Source organism: Euprymna scolopes, chromosome 46 (genome assembly GCF_053919585.1).
Source record: "Euprymna scolopes isolate OS-2025 chromosome 46, ASM5391958v1, whole genome shotgun sequence".
Taxonomy (NCBI): Eukaryota; Metazoa; Mollusca; class Cephalopoda; order Sepiida; family Sepiolidae; genus Euprymna; species Euprymna scolopes.
The window spans coordinates 3,898,866-3,919,228 of NC_136527.1; the positions used below are offsets into that span (position 1 = coordinate 3,898,866).

The 20,363-nt window shown below is 34.6% G+C and overlaps 1 protein-coding gene across 1 annotated transcript in view; it reads right to left on the bottom strand.

Annotated features, from left to right (window-relative positions):
• LOC145271348 (ADP-ribose pyrophosphatase-like) overlaps window positions 1-20,087 on the bottom strand; it is a 157,612-nt gene extending 137,525 nt beyond the window's left edge. Inside the window, exon 1 of the mRNA XM_080126893.1 lies at window positions 19,950-20,087. The gene's annotated coding sequence lies outside the window, so the exon portion shown is untranslated. The remainder of the gene's footprint in view (window positions 1-19,949) is intronic.
• Window positions 20,088-20,363: the final 276 nt, after the last annotated feature.

Below are 20,363 nucleotides of genomic sequence, written 5' to 3' on the forward strand. Positions count from 1 at the left end.
GACCCCTGAGGGACTCCAGCATTTATATTGCAGGCCTCCGATTTTTGTCCATCTACCACTACTCTTATGAGCCTATCGGAGAGAAATGATTTAATGATTGAGAAAACATTTCCAGTTATACCGTAGCTGGAAATCTTGTGAAGTAGACCCTTATGCCATACCTTGTCGAAGGCCTTTGATATGTCGAGAGCAATTGCCCTAGAAAGGAAGCCTTTGTCAAGAGATTCACTAATCCTGTGGGATATAACTGTCAGCACATCTGCGGTAGACCCTAGCTTCAGAAAGTGTCGTGGAGCTTCTTCGGCGTCTAACCACTGAGCTGAGCGTCGTCAGTTGTCATAAAGAACCCACTTTCCATCACAAGTCACAACCCGGTCGAGAAACGGGTCGTTCTTGTTGCGTAAAAAAAGGAAAGATGACAATAATCCCCCCCCCCAAACCTAAACTTAAATTCCATGAACAAAGCTTCTTTCTTAGAACTGCACGCCTGCGGAACTCTCTTCCATTCTCCTGCTTTCCAGCAGACTACAATCTGGTTGTCTTCAAGTCCAACGTAAACAAATTCTTGATGATCTGTTCGACTTAGTTAAAAAATTTACCTAATTTCTATTACTAACAATTACTATATTGATCGAAATAAGCACCATCAGAATGAACACTCTTTTGCCAACGCAAACCAAGTGAATTTATGCCAGTAACATAAAAATCATTTATCAAGTTTTTTTTTTGTCTTTCCGATCTCTCTGAAGTGGTTGGAAATTGTTGTATGCCTTCTTGAACAGTCGTGCGTTAGGTGTGTCAGAAATTTCGTGAAAAATAGTGAATAATTCCACCCCATCTTTCCAAGCTTATAACTCCTTGAAAAATTTAATTCAAGCCCTAATTTTTTTTTTTCAATTAAAGGAGCAAGGACCAAGGTTTCATTAAAAAAAACCAAAAAAACAAACAACGTGGGTTTTTTTTAAAAAAAGGTTTTAAACTTTGGACTTTACAGGAAAATTTCTAAAAAACATTACTTTTTTTTTGGTTTTAAATTTGAATATATTATTTATTGACCTTTTCTCTTCAATTTGTGATATATAAAACTTTGGTACATAAATTAATTATTTACTTTTTAATAGACACTTGAAAATGGGGGGGGGGATTTAAATAAAAAAGTTTGTCTAAGCTATTATATTCGGTTTATTGGAAAGAGCATCAAATTTCACATTGACCCTGAAAATATCGGAAAAATAGAATCAATAGAAAAATTTTGATAGATTTTTAAAGTTTAAAAATTGAAAAATATGTAGTTTGTAAAATTCATTACTGTTTTTTAAAAAATAAAAAAAAAATATTTCTATTACTTTTAAAACAACTTTAATAGTTTATTTTGGAAGTATAATCCATACAGAAAATAAACAACCCACTTTTAACAGAGAAATTACAAGTTTTTTATATTTTATTCGCAGTTTCGTGTTAGGGGTGTCAAAAATTCCTACAAAAATTCTGTGACACCTAGTCATGTGTGGATGGACGTCAACTAAGGCTCTTAATTGATTATTGTCAACATTCGATGAACAGCTCATCACTTTCAAGATTCTTGTCGCCACCACAAAATTTCTTAAACCACCACTGTGCTGAGTGTTCATAAGCGGTTCTTGGGCCAAATGTTTTGTTGATATTGCAAGATGTTTCAGCAGGTTTTTGGCCTAGCTTGAATCGAAATAAGAAAATTGTGTGAATTTGATTTTTTTCCGTCTTTCTGATACGACATAATTATTTTAAAACGATTGTAATTTAAGCGATTAGATAGCGCGGAACAACGATATATGAAGTAAAAGGTATTTCACTGAAAATTCATTTGAAAATACATCATTTGGTAAATGTGTAGTTTAGCGGTGTAAATTATTTGACAAACCAAAATTTATAAAAAAAAATAAAAACTATTTTGATATAAAACACATTATTAGACACAAAGGCTAAAATAAAACCAGAAAGAATTTCGTTTTTATTATTTTTTTTCATCATTTTTTTATTAGCCTAAATGTACGATATTCTAAGGTTTGACAGATTGGCCTTTTTAAGGCCAAATTTGGCCTTTTTTATGCGTGATAAAAAAAAAAAATACTTCAAAGAGCGTAAAAAAGGCCAAATTTGGCCTTAAAAAGGCCAATCTGTCAAACCTTAGAAAAGCCAAATTTTAAAAACAATATGGCGGCTTCGATTTTTTTTTTTTTTTACATAGGCATCACCACATTATCAAGGCCAAGAGGCCACTCAAGGATAAGGGTTAAAGAGTGTACAGTAGAAATTGGACAATATAATAATCATTAGTAATGAAAATTTGGTAAATTTGATAACTTATATGGAACGGCTCATCAAGAACTTATTTACGTTAGACTTGAACACAACCATATTGTAGTCAGCCGGAAAGCAGGAAAATGGAAGACAATTCCACAGGCGTGCAGTTCTAAGAAAGAAGCTTTTCTTTGTCGTACATTTAGTCCAAATGTTTTAAAAAATAATAGAAATGAATTTTTCGGGTCTATTTCAGCCTTTGGGTCTAATGTGTTTTATATAAAAATAAACAGTGTTTTTAACTTTTGATCTGTCAAATAATTTACGCAATTTATGTACACATTTGCCCATCATTTGAAATCAAAATTAAAAATTCCGCAAGAACTTTCTTCTTAATCTATTGTTTTTGCGAAACATATCACAAAATAAAAGCTATTGAGATCCATATATGGCAACAGTACATTATAGTTAACAAAGAAAAAAGGGAGTAAGAAAGAGCATATAATCATCAAACAACTGTTACCAAAGGCAATAAAAAAAAGACATAATTGTTTTAAAACAATTGCAATTTAAACAATAAAATTCTTTAAAATGATATAAAGGTGTTGCAATATTTTGGTGTTTTTAATGGGGTAGTTATTTAATTGCCGCCCACATCGGCAATATTTGGAACAAGGCCTGAAAAGTGGGAACCCCGCAGGCTCCCCTAAAGGAGGGGCGCTCCTGCAATTTTAAAAATTGCCTGAGTAACCCCATCGGCATTCCCCGGTCAGGACGCCTCAGGCAGCAAGCAATAAACTTGCCCCACCGGAAAGCCTGGTGGCAAGGCCTGGGAGGGTGGACCTCCTAGGTATTACCCAGGCGGTGTACCTCAGTTCAACAGGTGCTGGACCGGTTCCCAGCCCCTCACCTGTTGGGCTGAGTCTCAAGTGACGGATCCTTGACGTGTACTACCCTGTCTACCTGCAGCCGAAGCCACTAGGAGACACATCTCATCAAAACAGTGTTTTAATGGGGTATGATCCCACACAGTCGGACGATTCTATTTATAAACGATGCTGCTAAGAACTGACGAATCAAATTAATTCACATTCTGCTACCAACCAATCAGAAACCAGAATTGCTTCATAAATATTAAACCTTTTCTGGAGCAATTTCACATGTTCTTTCCCGGATTTCGACACGGTAAGAATATTTTGTTCTGTGGAACTGTCTACTACAAACAAGTCACCTCCCAGGACTTGTGTGTAACAGCGAACCATCTAAAACTGTTCTGAAACTCAAAATGGCTTACACTTCTATTTAGGCACCTCCAAAAGTCACCATAGAATTACCGCCCCCCCCTATATGTAAAACGATGTAACTTCATTATAAATTAATATTATTAATGTAACTTTTGTACCATTTAAAAGAAGGGATCGAACGAAAATAATGAAATTGCGAGACGAAAATCTTGTTTACATAATTGGCGCTTTAAAATAACGTTCCCATGTAGTAAGCATTTCGAACGTGAAAACATACCCGTATTAATTTATTTTTATTTCGGACTACTAGTCTCATCTTTATTAGTTGTTGTTTTTTATCTTTTATTCGTTTTGTTTATTCACAACGTTTCGGCCAACTAATTCCTCTGGCCTTCGTCAGTAACCGCGATGGATAGGAACTTCGAATCTCCTAACTGCATTCTCAGCCATCACTGCCATCCGTAGTTGTTGTCGTCTCACCACATTTTTGGCCAATTAACCTCTGGCACGCTTTGGGTGGGATTGAAACCGCTATCTTCAGACAATGTTCATCTGGAACTGTAGAGATTCAACGTCTATATCAACTGCGTCACGGGCCCCGAAGGGCGATCAAGGTTGGATTCTTTGATCTTATAAATCCGCGTTTTTTTATTATCTGATCTTCCATAGTCGGGTCCGTACCGATTGGTATATATATTATTCCTTAATTGGAATTCATTTTTTGAGATGAGCATTATATATATTAATTAATATTAATAAAATTAATATATATAATGCTCATCTCAAAAATGAATTCCAATTAAGGAATAATATATAAAACATACCCATGTTTAATAAATCTAGCAAAAATCAACTAATGGTCAGATTTTTGTGAAATTTTCGATACTTCTCCATTTTAGAATGAAATTACATATAAAATGCAGTTTCCGTAAAATATACAAGGAGAAATATTTTTTAGTGTGTGCCCCCGACCATATTTATTTTTTCGAAATTTGAACAAAATATATTTAAATCTATCGAAAATTCTATTTATTATGAAACATAAGAGTTCAAATAAGTAAAAATTATTTATTTTTAAAAAAATTAAATACACGTATTGAACAAAAACTTACCTTGAAGTTGCAATTAAAAAAAGATATTTAATTTAATAATTTTTTTTAAATAGCGTTTTTTCGAATTAATATATACTATAATCAGTTGAATTGCCAAGAAAAAGAAACTTTCTAAAAATTAATTAATTTTTAAAAGATTAAAACGATTAAAATTTCATTATTTCAAAATGTTCTGTTACAACATAGATTTTAAATTAATTGTATTTAAATTTTTTTTAAATATTAAGTTTTAATATAAACATGGCTCTTGTCAGCTATTTTATCACCAGATTAAAACTGATTTGAAAATATTGCACAAATATTAAACATTTTGTAGGCCCCCCCCACCTCATATTTTGTTTGTCTCTTTGTACCGAACAAAATATGGAAGCCGGTAGTTACCCAAAATAAACACTCATAAAACCGTATTTGATAATAAATATACAAATTTTATAATATTATTAATCGTTAAACTGTGTAAATCTTAAAACCTAACAAAATTATAACAAAGATTAATTATTAATTGCAGTTTGAAGAAAATAAACAAAGGTTTTAAAAAATCATTAAGTTGCTTCTGCTTTTCCATAGTTCGTATAGTTAACACAAGTCTGACGACACAGAATCATGCATATTTTTTTCACAGTCAAGGTATTATAACGAAAACTCATTTGAAAATACATCCAGCATTGAATGAAGAGGAAAAATATACTTTTATTGTCATAAAAATTGGTGAAATCACCCATTTTTTATTTCAATCAAATCAATTGACTGCCTTCTCTAGTAAGAATTCAAATATCTATTTTTGTTCTCATTTACAATTTAATTAGGGGCGACACAAGGGTGGAGGAGTAGGTGTGTCCGAATTTTGAAGGAATTTTTGACACCCCTAACAAAATACTGTGAATAAAATATAAAAAACTCGTAATTTCTCTTTTTAAAGTAGGTTGTTTATTTTCTTTATGGAATATACTTCCAAAATAAATTAAAGTCGTTTAAAAGATAATAGAAATATTATTTTTTTTTTTTTAAAAAACAATGTTTACAAAGTGCCTGCGAGCCTTCATGCAGCCATTTTGTTAACGTAATGAAATCAATTGAATTTTATGAGTTAATTTTTTTTCAATTTTTTCATTTAAAAAATCCATCAAAATTTTTCTATTGGTTCAATTTTTACGATATTTTCAGGTTCAATGTGAAATTTTATGCTCTTTTCAATAAACCGAATATAATATTCTAGACAAAGGTTTTTTTTTTAATTCAACCCACCATTTTGAAATGTCTATTAAAATGAAAATAATTAATTTTCTCATCACAAATTGAAGATAAAAGACCAATAAATAAAATAAGCTAATTTAAAACAAAACAAACAAACAAACAAACAAAAAAACAGTTATTCGCAAATTTACCTGTAAAGTCCAAAGTTTAAAGCAGAAAAGTGTTCTACAAGCGTGCACTTCTAAGAAAGAAGCTTTATTCATGGAATCTGTTTTGATTTAGGCACAGATAAAGAGTGGGGAAAATTATTGACAGTGATTTCAGCTAGATGGGTGTTTATCGTGAAAGATTGGGATGGGGGTACCAGAGATTGGAGCTCAGATGAGCACTTGGAAATAATGATAAAACAATAACAGGCTTGCAACGTCTCTTCTGTAGGAGAGAGGTTGCAGGGAAGAGAAAAGGGCATCCCCCACTGAACCACGAAGTCTATTTTGTACTCTGTCAAGACAGGATAGGCTGTTTTTAGCAGTTCCTGTCCAGATGTGGCAGCAGTACTCCATCCTTGGACGTACTTGGCTATAATTATTTTGCCCGCATTCAAAAAACGGTTGCAGACCACCAAACAGTCAGCATGGCCTTCTTTTTGTGGAGCTTCGTTGGCGTCTAACCACTGAGCTGAGCGTCGTCAGTTGTCATAAAGAACCCACTTTTCATCAAAAGTCACAACCCGGTCGAGAAACGGGTCATTCTTGCTGCGTAAAAAAAGGAAAGATGACAATAATTCCCCCCACTCTTTATCTGGGCTTAAACCGAAATGTAGATTCCATGAAAAAAGCTTCTTTCTTAGAACTGCACGCCTGTGGAACTCTCTTCCGTTCTGCTTTCCAGCAGACTACAATCTGGTTGTCTTCAAGTCCAATGTAAACAAATTCTTGATGAGCCGTTCCATTTAGTTAACAAATTTACCGAATTTCTATTACTAACAATTACTATATTGTTCAATTGACTACTGTACACTCTTAACCCTTATCGTCGAGTGGTCTTTGGGCCTTGATAAGCGGTGATGCCTATGAAAAAAAAAAAAGAAACCTTATAACAGAGTTTCTTTTGGTTGTCGTTTAATTCTTGAGGCACCCATTTATCAAGATTTTTTTTTTGTCTTTCCGATCTCTCTGAAGTGGTTGGAAATTGTTGTATGCCTTCTCGAACAGTCGTGCGTTAAGTGTGTCAGAAATTTCGTGAAAAATAGTGAATAATTCCACCCCATCTTTCCAAGCTTATAACTCCTCGAAAAATGTAATTCAAGACCTAATTTTTCTTTTCAATTAAAGGAGCAAGGACCAAGGTTTCATTAAAAAAAAAAAAAAAGAAAAAACAAACAACGTGGTTTAAAAAAAAAAGGTTTTAAACTTAAAACTTTACAGGTAAATTTCTAAAAAACACTACTTTTTTTTTTTTTTAAAATTTGAATATATTATTTATTGACCTTTTCTCTTCAATTTGTGATACATAACACTTTGGTGAGTAAATCAATTATTTACTTTTTAATAGACATTTGAAAATGGGGGGGCGTGAATTTAAATAAAAACGTTTGTCTAAAATATTATATTCGGTTTATTGGAAAGAGCATCAAATTTCACATTGACCCTGAAAATATCGTAAAAATAGAATCAATAGAAAAATTTTGATAGATTTTTAAAGTTTAAAAATTGAAAAATATTGAGTTTAAAAATTGAAAAATACTGAACTCGTAAGATTCATTATTGTTTTTAAAAAAAAAAAAAAAAATATTTCTATTACTTTTTAAACAACTTTAATAGTTTATTTTGGAAGTATAATCCATAAAGAAAATAAACAACCCACTTTTAAAAGAGAAATTACGAGTTTTTTATATTTTATTCGCAGTTTCGTGTTAGGGGTGCCAAAAATTCCTACAAAAATTCTGATGCACCTAGTCGTGCGTGGATGGACGTCAACTAAGGCTCTTAATTGATTGTTGTCAACATTCGATGGACAGCCATCGCGCTCATCACTTTCAAGACTCTTGTCGCCACCACAAAATTTCTTAAACCACTACGATGCTGAGTGTTCATAAGCAGTCCTTGGGCCAAATGTTTTGCTGATATTGCAAAATCTTTCAGCAGCTTTTTGGCCTAGCTTGAATTGAAATAAGAAAATTGTGTGAATTTGATTTTTTTCCGTCTTTCTGATACGACATAATTGTTTTAAAACGATTGTAATTTAAGCGATTAGATAGCGCGGAACAACGATACATAAAGTGAAGGTATTTCACTGAAAATTCATTTGAAAATACATCATTTGGTAAATGTGTAGTTTAGCGGTGTAAATTATTTGACAAACCAAAATTTATAAAAAAAACTATTTATTTTGATATAAAACGCATAGACACATAGGCTGAAAATTTGACCTTTCTAAGGTTTGACAGATTCGCCTTTTTAAGGCCAAATTTGGCCTTTTTTATGCATGATATAAAAAATACTTCATGAAAGAGCGTAAAAAAAGGCCAAATTTGGCCTTAAAAAGGCGAATCTGTCAAACCTTAGAAAGGTCAAATTTTCAAAACAAGATGGCGCCCTCGATTGTCATACATTTAGTCTTTTAAAAATGTTTTAAAAAATAATAGAAATGAAATTTTTCGGGTTTATTTCAGCCTTTGGGTCTAATGTGTTTTATATAAAAATAAACAGTGTTTTTAACTTTTGATCTGTCAAATAATTTACGCAGCTAAAGTACACATTTGCCCATCATTTGAAATCCAAATTAAAAATTCCACAAGAACTTTCTTATTAATCTAATCTATCGTTTTTGCAAAACATATCACAAAATAAAAGCTATTGAGATCCATATATGGCAACAGTACATTATAGTTAACAAAGAAAAAAAGGAGTAAGAAAGAACATGTAATCATCAAACAACTGTTACCAAAGGCAATAAAAAAAAAAGACAATTGTTTTAAAACAATTGCAATTTAAACGATAAGATAAAGTGAAAAATTCTTTAAAATGGTATAAAGGTATTTAGGCACCTCCAAAAGTCACCATAGAATTATCGCCCCCCCCCCATGTAAAATGATGTAACTTTATTATAACTTAATATTATTAATATAACTTTTGTACCATTTAAAAGAAGGGCAAAATAAACCAGTAATAATTTTAAAAAATTCTTTTCATCGAACGAAAATAATGAAATTGCGAGACGAAATATCGCGGTTCAAAAATATCAGTAAATACGCTAATTTTATTAAAAATAAACTTTGCCAAAAAACACAAATTATTTACTAAAAACAAAAATATTTCGCAACTGAGCAAGTGATAAGCCACGCCCATGCCGTTCTCTGCATGAGTACCCCAAATTCTCCGCTGTGTTAGTAATGAAAAACTAAAACAAATAATTAAAATGAAAAGACATGTTAAATTCTCCGCTCAAAATAAAAAATGGGAGAGAGAAAAATTAAATTCGCCACTGTGTTGGTAATTAAAAATTAAAACAACTTATTTTTTACTTGTAAACTGGTTTATTAATTGTAGAAAACAAAAATAAACGGGAGAAAAAAGCAGCTCAAAATGAAAGGAATTGTTAAATTCTATTACAAAAGAAAACAAATTATTTTTACAATTCTAGCCAAGAATTTACTTAAGATTTGTCTGACGTCACTTCCGGTCAGCTGATGCGACCGGCTGCGAATAGCATTTTAGAATAATTAAAAAATAAATGGAATTTAAAATATAAATATGGAGAAATTCTTAACAATGAAGAATGGAACTACACATTCAATAGTATTTTTTATAAGTAAGTGATTTTTTGGAATTTATATATATTTTTATAATCGAAGTAAGTAAAATTTCGTTGATTTTCTTGAAATCTTTTTTAAAGAAAACCGATTTTAAAAAACAAATATTACATAATTTGCAGTTAAACCTGTTATTTTTTTAAAATTTAGTCTTTGCTCCTTTAATTGAAAAAAAAATTAGGGTTAGAATTACATTTTTTTAGTAGTTATAAGCTTGGAAAGATAGGAGGACGAATTATTCAAATTTTTTTCATGCATTTTTAATGTTGGTTTCTGACAGTACTAGTGAAGGAGTAGTAGCGCCCGCCATAAAGAAAATTACTCCCCTCCTCTCTAAAAAAAAAAAAAAAAAAAAATACTTTCTTTGTGATGCTAAATTTTATTGCATTTTCATCCCTAAACAAGACACAGTGCCACTTTGATGTAGTGGAACATAATATGTAGGGAGTTGAGCAGCAAGATGTCTGTTTACATTACAATTGAACTTCTGCATATCGTTACAGTCAGGGAAACAGGAACTCGGAAGGGAATATCTTTGCCTAAATCAAAACGTGGATTCCATGAACAAAACTTCTTTCTTAGAACTGCACGCCTTTGGAACTCTGTTCCGTCTGCCTGCTTCCCACCGAACTACAACTTGGATGTCTTCAAGTCCAACGTTAACAAATTCCTAATGGACCGCCCCCTTAAGTAAACACTTCATCAAATCTCCACACTAACGTACTGTACTTGCAATAACCCTTATCCCTGAGTGGCTTCCGGGCCTGATAAGTGGTGATCACTGTGTAAAAAAAAAAAAAAAAAAAGTCCTAAGGAAGAAACTATTAGAGTAGAAGGCTTTTTTACATCTAGGGATCTACTGTGTAGGGGTGGGATTTTGCTGCTTCTCGGGTTTTTCAGGGATATTTACGTTGAGGGGATACAAGGGCTTGTAGTTCATCAGAGCATCTACCATTAATATACTTGTAAAATATGCAGAGATATAACATTTCGTTGATGGCTGATAATCCAGGACTTATCAGGTTGACGATGCACCAGACGAAATATGATAACAATACTCCATACATGGGCGAATGGTGGCCTTTCAGAGATACAGGATAATAAGTAACATTCTAGCACAGTAGAGAGAGGTTACGTTCTTTGCAGCAGCCTTGGCAATGCCCTCATGAATGTTACTTGTAGTTATTCAAGGAAAGATATAGGCAGGAGCTGCTAGAAAGACTATCTTGCCTTGACAGAGTTCAAAATAGACTTTGTAGCCTTCGATATTGTAGTCGGTCGGGAAGCAGGCCAGCAGAACAGTATTCCACAGGCGGGCAGTTCTAGGAAAGATGCTTTGTTCATAGAATCTGCATTTAGATTTGGGCACAGATAGAGAGTGGGAAATTGTTGATAGTGGTTGTAGCTAGTCGAGTATTTTTGTTTTGTTTTTTTGCGAAAATCCGGCAAGGAGAAGGACCATAGATTCGAGCTTAGACGAGCACCTGCTATTAAAATCACGATAGGGCAGGGAGGTTCACAACGTCTCTTCTGTGGTAAATAGGTTGTAACTATTTACTATGCCTCCCCACGGGACAGAGTTAGACACCAGGGTCGTTTTTTAACGTGGAGAAAAGGTTCAAAAATAAAAAAATTGTCTCAGTCGTGAAGGATTTCTCCTCCACCGAAAGAGAACAAGAAATAGAAGTGCAGCATCTGAAGAACAGATACTACACTTTGATCTTGTCCAAAAGGAAAGAGGTTGTAGTCGAACGTGAACAAGTAAATGAATGTACATCAAATCTGTTGCCAATGTCACTGGAAAATGGTGGGATTCTTCTATAAACCCAGTAGATATTTCACAATAAAAATACTTAAAATCATTTTTCTTATTTCGAATAAAAAAAAAATTCCATTTTTTACTTGATTAATCTATATACAAATTTTCCTCTGTGTGTGTGTGTGTGTGTGCGCGCATGTATGTGACGTGGTTTATCTCAGCCTACAGGCAACCCACCCAGGCAAGTTAGGTACTGAAATGAAGCTTATGACCCAGCGGATGTTTTAGTGATATTTATATCCATGAATGGCGTATGGAAATGCAAAAAAAAAAAAAAAAATGCATGTAAAAATGCAAAAAAGTCACATTTTTAAGGCGTTCCAATATCTATATACCTATATATTTGTGTCTACATGTGTCTGACAGAACTTTCTGCGGGGGAGGAGGTACTCATACCAAGAATACAACTGAATCACCAAGATGAACAATTTGTCGCGTGGAATCGTTGCCAATTCCCGGTGAGGCCTGCCTTCGCCATGACAATCAATAAAAGTCAAGGCCAGACACTGAGCAAGGTAGGTGTATGGCATGAAGAACCGACTTTCACCCATGGTCAAATGTATGTAGTGGCATCACGGGTAAGAAACTCACATGATCTGATCTTCGCTCTGAAAAAAAATGACTGTAAAAAGACTAAGGAACGTGGTGTATAAAAAAATCCTATAATTTCAACACTCGTTTCTTTCATGTAAATAAAAATTGTCTAAATAAACTGTACTTACTCGCTTTTCTTTCGCAATATGCAGTCACCTGGCTGCAACAATAAACAAGCTTCTGGGTCTGACCTTTACTCCTGATCTGAAATGGAACACCTTGCATCAAATCCGTTGGAGTATTGTTGCCACATCTGGGCAGGAGCTGCTGGCAAGGACTTATCCTGCCTTGACAGAGTTCAAAATAGACTTCGTAGCCTCGTAGGAGATGTCCTTTTCTCTTCCCTGCAACCTCTTTCTTACAGAAGAGATGTTGCGAGTTTGTTGTTATTTCCATGGCAAGTGTTCGGCTGAGCTCCAATCTATGATCCCCGTCTTTGCCAAACTTTCACGAAAAACACCCGTCTAGCTGAAACCACTATCAACAATTTCCCCCACTCTTTATCTGTGCCTAAACCTAAACGTAGATTCCATGAACAAAGTTTCTTTCTCAAAACTGCACGCCTGTGGAACCTTCTTCCATTTGTCTGCTTTCCAGCTGACTACAATTTGGTCGTCTTCAAGTCCAATGTAAACAAGTTCTTGATGAGCCGTTCCACTTAAGTAATCCAATTTACCAAATTTCCACTACTAATGATTATGACGATATTGTCTCATTGACTAATGTACACTCATTAACACTTATCCTTAAGTGGCCTCCAGGTCTTTATAAGTGATAACTCTCTTGTAAAAAAAAAAAATAAAAAAAGCTTAGTCTTGGCAGCATGAAGAAAAAAACAAAGCCTTCACGACGCGCAGTTGGAAAATAGTAAAGTGTTTAAAAAAAAACAGGTGCGCGTTTTTGATTGAGGTGACGGCGATAGGTATTCAGCAGTTAGCATTTTGTGCAGGACAGTTTTGAATGAGGTGAATAAATCGGTTTGTTTGTTTTTAAAAACCCGCTCTCTGATTATTAGGAGGAGCGAAATGAAAGCTACAGTCTGATATGACGAAGTCGACATTGAACAAACGTTACTTAGCTCTCTTGAGATAAGTGGCTTTCGGCCTGTTGTATTTATTTGCTCCCCCACCGAGCAAATTAGGCACAAGGCCAACTTTTATTGTGAGGAGTCAAGGGAGGGGGAAGGGAAAAAGGGGACCAGCTCCCGAGAGGAGGGAAATGGGAGCTGGTTAAAGGTCAAGCATGTGGGGTTGCCCCCACATCTGGTCTTTGCTAGTCATAGCTAGTCCTAGCTAGTCATAGCTTGCAGTATCTGCCGGAACAGATACTACACTTTGATCATGTCACTCGGGCCCCGGAGGGCGCGCGGGCAAGCGGCCTTCGGCCTGTGATTAGAGTTGAATTTCGCTTTATTTTATACCGAAAACCGAATGTAACGCGTGCCGATGCGGGAAATGTTGAATAAATAACCTTTGAAAGTCAATAAAATTAAATAGACAGGCGAGCTCCGTAGGTAACTCTGAGATATTACAATTTATAGATGATATAAAAAGTTTTAAGAAGTTGTGAACCGAGCAAGCGCTTCTTTGAAAGAAGCCTTTTGTGGACATCGAGGAAAAGCGTACATACAGTGATGATCATATTTATTGGCACGGTAAAATAAAAGTTAAATTTTGTCTAATAAATTCTAAAAAAGGGATAAAATTAAAGAAAATAACAAAGTATATTATGTATTTTTAACTGGCCTTTCTGATGCAGCAATCGGATTTTAGAAAAAATAAATAACAAAGGAACAACAAACATAATATAAATAATAATATAAAACATAAATATGATCATCACTGTACATACATACATTTTCGATTTTATATATATATAGATGGGCATTCAGATATGTGGCAAGCATTTTAATCAGTTTTGGGGCGAAAATTTGACCGCCAAAAGGTCAAAATTGAAAGAGTTGACCTTTGCAGACTCTACCAAATTCCTCTGCCAATTTTTCGTCTAAACACTTGAAATTTTCGATGCAGGTAACTTGGACATGGGTAAAACTTTTTATTTTGATTTGAGACCAAAATAATAAATGTTAAGGGATCAATTCGGTCTCTACGAAATTACTCGGACAATTTTTGGTCTACACATTTGAAATCTTACATAAAGTGTATTCACATGTAGGGCAAGTTATGAACAAGCAAAGCCGGGCTGAACCGCTAGTATATAATATTTGTTATGATCATTAGATTCTATTGTTGGCATTGGTTTCCCCGATATTTTATAGTCAGAATTTTCTAGAAAGATATCAAGTACTTACGGGTGGGACCATAAGGTTGGCAACTTCGTAATCGGAATAATGAGAAAAGCTCGTGGACATTGTGTATTGTTTTTGCGTTAAGTATATGATGGGTTTAATGAGATGCAACAAAAAAGCCAAGTACGTCCAAGGATGGAGTACTGCTGCCACATTTGGGCAGGAGTTTCTAAAAACAGCCTATCCTGCCTTGACAGAGTTCAAAATAGACTTTGTGGCTTAGTGGGGGATGCTCTTTTCTCTTCCCTGCAACCTCTTTCTCATAGAAGAGATGTTGTGAGCCTGTCTGTGTTTTATCGTTATTTCCATGGCAAGTGCTCATCTGAGCTCCAATCTCTGGCCCCCCCCCCCTCGCCAATCTTTCATGAAAAACACCCGTCTAGCTGAAACCACTGTCAATAATTTTCCCCACTCTATATCTGTACCTAAATCAAAACATAGATCCCGTGAACAAAGCTTCTTTCTTAGAAGTTCCGGTTACCTGTTTCCCACCTGACTACAACTTGGATGTCTTCAAGTCCAACATAAACAAATTCCTGATAAACCGCCCCCTTAAGTGAGACACTATATCAAATCTCCATTACTAACGATTTTTTTTTTTTTAGAAAGCACTTGAGAAGAATATGGCCGAACAACAACTTTTAGGCGCCATAATATACAACATGTCAGCCAAAATAAAAAAGACCGGTCGGCAAATTGAAAAGATATCCAACAAACAAAGAAGAATTCAGTTGTGTTCAATTAGACGTGCTTGCATATATACGCATGTATATATGTGTATATACTTCTATATTCATATTAGAAACCTTTTTTTTTCTATTTATTTAAAAAGAATTCGGCATTGTATAATCTGAAAAGGTTTTTTTTTTTTTACATAGGCATCACCACATTATCAAGGCCAAGAGGCCACTCAAGGATAAGGGTTAAAGAGTGTACAGTAGAAATTGGACATTATAGTAATCATTAGTAATGAAACTTTGGTAAAGTTGATAACTTATATGGAACGGCTCATCAAGAACTTATTTACGTTAGACTTGAAGACAACCATATTGTAGTCAGCCGGAAAGCAGGAAAACGGAAGACAATTCCACAGGCGTGCAGTTCTAATAAAAAAGCTTTGCTCATGGAATCTACGTTTAGGTTTAGGCACAGATAAAGAGTGGGGGGAATTATTGATAGTGTTTACAGCTAGACGAGTGTTTCTTGTGAAAGTTGGGCGAGGGGGGACCATAGATTGAAGATTACTATGATATTATCCCATTGATTACTGTACACGTAATAACCCTTATCCCCGAGTGGCTTCCGGGCCTAAGTGATGACTATCATGTAAAAAAACAATTTTTTTTTTTAAATAAATAAATATTATAGTTTGGTTTGTTTGATTAGTTTTACGGCATATCAACCCTTTTCAGGTTATTTAATGTCAAATCCAGTTATTTTGGAAACAGTATTCATGTTGCATCCAGTTATTTTGTAGAAGGTTTTTATTCTTCAAACTTTTTGTATCTTCAACCGCTAGTTTGTAGTGTTTGGTTTGGTTGTTTTATAGTGGATTTTATCGTTTTTGTTCCCTGCCCTGCAGAACATGAATGAGTTTTGCAATGGGAGAGGAAAAAGGGTTACAGCATTAATGTTTGGCATATTTTAAGTAAGAAACCAGTCAGGCAGTGGGGGAGATAGAAAAAGAAAGGAAAGATGGGGGGGGAGAAGGTGTAGCGAGCTGCTACTACTACGAGACTAGGCTGTATTCTCACCTTAGTTCTCTCTTTCTCCCAACTCTTTTCTCTTTTCCTTCCTTTCTTCTTATACGTCATCAGAGGTCCCAGCCAATGAAAAGCGAGAACGGTTTACGTGGGACATTCGAGTGAAGGAAACGTCCTTACTTCCACGGCGACTAGAGACAGAACACACACCTCACTCCTCAGCTCCCGTTAGGTAGCCAAGAGGAGCATTGAACATTAATACAGACTTTACAAAATGCACTGTATTTCTTTGTAACCCGAGTTTCGGGAAAACACACATATATATTGGATATATAAAACCTCATGAATTCATAACAAAGTCGCGTTACACGTCCTTATTGTTATAAGAAGACAATGTGTTGTTTTACCAGTATTTCTTTCTATTTCAGCGCTCCAGTTCTCCCTGATATCGGAGGCGCCCCGAAGTGGGAGCCTACCGAAATGGTGACCTCTAATTAGTACCCCTGTTAATGTATGGTAATAATACCATAAAGGAAAAGGGGTTAATTAAACTGGAGAAGCACCTGTTTTTGTAGAAGGTTTTTATTCTTCAAACTTTTTGTATCTTCAACCGCTAGTTTGTAGTGTTTGGTTTGGTTGTTTGATAGTGGATTTTATCGTTTTTGTTCCCTGCCCTGCATAACATGAATGAGTTTTGCAATGGGACAGGGAAAAAGGGTTGCAGCATTAATGTTTGGCATATTTTAAGTAAGAAACCAGTCAGGCAGTAGGGGAGATAGAAAAAGAAAGGAGAGATGGGGGGGGGGGGAGAAGGTGTAGCAAGCTGCTACTACTACGAGACTAGGCTGTATTCTCACCTTAGTTCTCTCCTTCTCCCTACTCTTTTCTATAAAGGAAAAGGGGTTGATTAAACTGGAGAAGCACCTGTTGAACTACACAAGTTCTATAATTGAATACCCCCTCCCCAAAAAAGAAGAATGAAAAACATAAAAATGTTTTTGTAAACTGCTCGTGAAAACTTAATTTTTTGGATCAATTAAAAGGGGTTAATACCATGCAAATGTTAAATTTGCGACGGATTTAATTATCAGATTTGAAACCAGCAACCTCGAATATCCCTAAAAAAAAAACAAAACAAATTAGTGGTCGGTATGGTGTTCTGTCGTAGCTAAAGGTAATATTTACTATTTTAATTTATTTTAATAAATATTACTCTAAATACTGTTTTTTATTTGTGGTCTTATCTTTACGTTCTTTCCTTCTCAAGATTTCTTGGAATTTACCCCCCTACCTCTTTTACGCCAACGCCGGTGGTGGGGAGGGGGGATTCCAGTTACATGTGCCATATTTAGCCTTTTTGGGGCGTTTTTTCGTTATTCGAAAACAAGATGGCCGCCTTTAAAAATGATAGTAAATTACTTTGGATATTGAATGTCTTTAAATACGGATAACTTCTTGTTTACACAAAAATAAATGCGATATTCGTTCTCAGCGTACCCGAAAACTTATAAAAGTCGACAAATTAAAAGGTGACTGCCGAGGGGTCGATAAACTAAAAATTTACCTAATTACTTTTGCCCCAAAGTAAATATACACTTTAAAAAAAGTTAAAATAAAATACTCATCAAAGTAGGTAGAAGAGTAACTTTTTGTTTTATTTATTTATTTATTTTTACTCACGTTCACCACTAACAAGGCATATCGCTACTTTGGACGTTAGGGGGCTACTATTTGGGACCATGTTTCTGCATATCAGTACAGGGAAGCAGGTAGCAGGAAGGGAATTCCAAAATCTAGCTGTTCGAGGGAAGAAACTATTAGAGTAGAAAGCTTTCTGGCATTTAGGGACTTCAATAGTGAAGGGGTGTGATTTTGTTGTTAAGTGGGTTTGTCGAGAATATGTACATCGAGGGGGCACAAGTGCAACGATGGGTGTGTCAGAAATTTCGTGAAAAATATTGAATAATTCCATCCCGTCTTTCCAAGCTTATAACTACTCGAAAAATGTAATTCAAGACCTAATTTTTTTTTTCAATTAAAGGAGCAAGGTTTCATTAAAAAAAAAAAAAAGAATAAAAAAAAACGTGTTTTTTTTTTTTAAAAATAGGTTTTAAACTTCGGACTTTACAGGTAAATTTCTAAAAAAAAAAAAACACTACCTTTTTTGTTTTAAATTTATTTATTGATATTTTATCTTCAATTTGTGATATATAAAACTTTGGTAAATTAATTATTTACTTTTTAATAGACACTTGAAAATGGGGGGGGGGGCGTGAATTAAAAAAAAAAACGTTTGTCTAAAATATTATATTCGGTTTATTGGAAAGAGCATAAAATTTCACATTGACCCTGAAAATATCGTAAAAATTGAATCAATAGAAAAATTTTGATAAATTTTTAAAGTTTAAAAATTGAAAAATATTTAACTCGTAAAATTCAATTAATTTCATTAGGGTTTTTTTTAAATAAAAAATAAATATTTCTATTACTTTTAAAACAACTTTAATAGTTTATTTTGGAAGTATAATCTATAAAGAAATTAAAATAACCCACTTTAAAAAGAGAAATTACGAGTTTTTTTTATATTTTATTCGCAGTTTCGTGTTAGGGGTGTCAAAAATTCTTACAAAATTCTGATACAGGAACACATTCCATTAAAATATTTGTAAAACAGACACAGTGAGAAAACATTGCGGCGATGGGACAGGGGCTGGAGCCTAGTTGACAAAGTTAGACCTATTAGATTGAAAACTCTTTTGGTATTATTATACAAACACCGTGACAGCGTTAGGGTTAGGGTTACGATTAGGGTTAGGGTTAGGGTTAGGGTTTAGGGTTAGGGTTAGGTTTAGGGTTAGGGTTAGGGTTAGAGTTAGGGTTAGGGTTAATTCGCTGTCACGGTGTTTGTATAGTTTTACCACTCTTTTTTGGACGTTATCTAAAAAGAGAGAGACTAGTGGTAGATGCACCAACACAGATGTGGCAACAATACTCCATGCATGGGCGAACGAGTAGTCTTCTATATCGATAGAGGGAACCCGTCTTCTTTGCAGCAGCCTTTGCAATGTCCTCAATGTATTTGTTCCAGTTCATATTGCCTGTGAATATTAGGCTGAGGAGTTTGAAGGAAGAATTCTCAAGGGTGTTATTTTTCATGGATATCGGCGGTTGGAGAGGCGTCTTGTAATTGTTAAAGGAAAGCAGTTTAGTCTTAGTAGCATTAAATGTTACCATCCATTTACGGGTCCATTTAACTACGGCCTGGAAGTCATTTTCTAACTTATCTTGCCTTTGGTAACATTTTTTTTATTACATTTTCACCCCCCCCCCCCCCAAAAAAAAACAAGGCACATTGCCACTTTGGTGTAGGGGGCTACTATCAGGGGCAACAACTACTGGGGTACTACTACGTTGCCCTTGAACTTCTGCACGTCAGTACAGTTGGGGAAGCAGGGACCTGAAATGGAATTCCAAAGTCTAGCGGTTCTGGGGAATAAACTACTGGAGTAGAAAGATCTTTTACATGGGAGCTACAGTGTGGGGTGGGATTTAGCTGCCTGTCGGGTTTGTCGAGGGTGCTCACGTCGTGGAGGCACATTTACTTGTTGTATACTTGTTTTTCTTTTTCGACCCTTTTTGGATTATTGGCCATCGTAATAAATGCCCTAGGACGTGGGTGGGTGGGGGGCCTTTAAACTAAAAAAATAAGGATAATTTTGACCGCGCCCCTGTTCTACTATTGATTGACAACAAAAAATAATGTGAAAAACAACAAAAAAAAAACACTTTATATAAGAACGATATGTTATCCGCATTTTTTTTCTTTTTCCCCTCAAATCATATTAAATAAAATTAATTAAAAATAAATGTTTTTTACTTACCGGAACAAAAAACGTAGACTGTTCAAAGAAAATCCAACGCAGTAAGTAAAAGTGAAAATAATGACCGGAAGTGAATTATTATCTACATCCGGTAAAGGTAACCCGTCTTACAGCATCTTCGTTGTCATGGAAATAGCCTCCGATGTATACCTTTAAAAAAACAAAAAAAAATATACACACCTACACTTTCTGAAATGGAAATAACACACAGAGGAAACAATTTAAAAAGTCGTATGAATATTATATTTTATTTTTTATTAACCATTTTTTTTTTTTAAGTCTGAGATTATCTATTTCAGACGATTTCTTTTTCCAACGTATCATTTTCTACGGGAGATAACTCTCTATCTATGAATTTATTTACGAGTTATCTCCCTTGACACTTGCTTTCAACTACGCTCGAAAAATTAAAAT